This window comes from Penaeus chinensis, chromosome 7, assembly GCF_019202785.1.
Source record: "Penaeus chinensis breed Huanghai No. 1 chromosome 7, ASM1920278v2, whole genome shotgun sequence".
NCBI lineage: Eukaryota > Metazoa > Arthropoda > Malacostraca > Decapoda > Penaeidae > Penaeus > Penaeus chinensis.
The window spans coordinates 22212361-22214860 of NC_061825.1; positions in this window are offsets into that span (position 1 = coordinate 22212361).

Sequence of the window (2500 nt, forward strand, 5' to 3'; positions counted from 1 at the left end):
GTGTATATGTATGTGTGTGTTTGTGTTTATGTTTGTGTCTATCTATCTATTGATTCATTCAACTATCTATATATACACATATATAGGTATATCCCAATACCGACCGACATAACGTGTACGTGTATGCCATGCCCATTGTGAGTTTACTTGTTTAATTATTTTTCTCATAGATGGCTACACTTGTACTAAGTCACCAATGGACCAATTACGAGTACTGCCTGTCTCGCCCGTTTACCCTTTTCTTTGATTTACGAAAAATGTTTACGTTATCTTATTTTCCTGTTACTAATGTTTATAACATTATAGTAATTATAATGTTTATAACATTATAGTAATTATAATGTTTATAACATTATAGTAATTATAATGTTTATAACATTATAGTAATTATAATGTTTATAACATTATAGTAATTATAATGTTTATAACATTATAGTAATTATAATGTTTATAACATTATAGTAATTATAATGTTTATAATAAAAATAACATCATCTGTCTTTCCTTTTTTCTTCTTTTCTATCAACCAGCGGCATGTGGCCAAGGTTATTAAGCAAATGGACCTTATTTATTCTATCAATCTATATAAGGTCATGAAGTTTTGTCTCCCTTAAGAAAGTGATTACTTTATTTATTAGTTTTTCATCATTTGATAATATATTTGATAGTGTGAAATCTTTATTTTTCTGTCGTAAATAATTTTTGAGTTTGTATCTATTGTGACTGTATTGGTTGCATGTTATGATAATGTGTTCTATGGTAAGGTTATTGTTGCAAAGGGGGTATTGTGGAGGGAATCTTTTTTCTATATAGGGAGTGAGGTGGGTGAGTCTTGTAGAGTTGACCCTAAGGCGGGCCAACACCACCTCCTCCCTTCTTTCCTTGTGGGATATTTCCCACAGTTCTATATCTTGTTTGATTTTGTGTGTGAGTTGGAGGTTGGTCCACTCACTATGCCACAGGAGATGTATTTTTGCCTTTATAAGAGACACAAAACACCTGAGATCTGTACGAACTATGGTAGTGTCCAGATCGCCAGTTGATCCGGCTAATTTGTCAGCCTGTTCATTGCCATGGATACCAGTGGTAGCTTGATTGATTTGTTATCACCATGTAACTTACGAATGATATTACCCAGCAGTTCATTTTTAGTGGTTTCTAAGGATTCAATAGCTTTTAAGTGATCTTAATGAATCAGAAAAAATGACTATTCTATCGTGGGTCGTCGATTGTGCAAAATTAATGGTAAAAAGTTCAGCAAGAAAAATCGATGTATGATTCGGCAGTCTAAACTTTAGTTCACATTCAGTCGACCATACACCCGCACCTACACACTAAGCTGTCTTGGAGCCGTCGGTATATATATGAAAAAAGGGAGATGTTTAACAAAGATCTCTCTGAACCTCTGGCGTTCCTCACCCTCCGGCGCCATGGCCTTGGCTGATGGAAGCCAGGCTTCCATGATAGACCAGGGTATCGATGGTAGAGAGATCTATACCGACTTTCTCGACGAGGTCGTGGAGTCTCGTGGCAAAGGGCCAAGTTCCACTATTGCCATTAGGGTGACTCGGGTCTCGAGTCACCTTTGCGGCATAGGTCAGTGCTAACTGGCCGCGTCTGAGTCGGAGGGGAGGTACTCCTGACTCCACCTCAAGACGCTCGATCCGAGTGCATTTTAGGGCTCCAACACACACACACGCAAACAAGCATTCTGCACAACATCCAAACCTTTCAAACTTGTTCTCGATGCCGAGCTATAAACGATTGGCCCGTAATCTACTTTAGACCTAACCAGGGCTTTATATACCATTAGCAAAGACTGTCTATCAGCTCCCCATTTATTACCAGAAATGCACTTTAATAAATTTATTGCTCTTTGACATTTATTCTTTAACTGACCAATGTGGTCTTTCCAATTGAGTCTACTTTTAAAAAGTAGCCCAAGAAATCTAGCAGAATTTTGAATAGGTACTGGGTGGTTGTCTAGAGTTAGCCTGATGTTCGTCTTCCTCCTACGTGAAAAAAAAAACAATACTCTTTCTAGTGGAAAACTAGAAATGAATGACTAGTTATGAATCATATCCAGTGCCAATTGGATGCGATTTGCTGAGAATTCTGCATTATTGCTGGAGTGCCATAATGCACAATCATCAGCGTACAGTTAGCATTTAAGATTCCGAGGAGGAGCAGGTAAGATGTCATTTATCATACACAGAAATAATGTTGTTGACAAGACACTTCCTTGTGGGACCCCGTTTGCCTGGACAAAAATGTCCGAAAAAGTGACATTGTCAGAAAACAATTTGACAGCAAACGTTCTGTCAGAAATTCAATTTTTGATAAAACAAGGCAAATTTCCACGTAATCCAAACGCATAAAGATTTCTGAGTAGGCCATATCGCCATGTCATGTCGTAGGCTATTTTTATATCTAAAAATACTGAAATCAAATATCTTTTTTGGGCAATTGCCTCTTGAATATGACTGTCCAGCTTTACTAG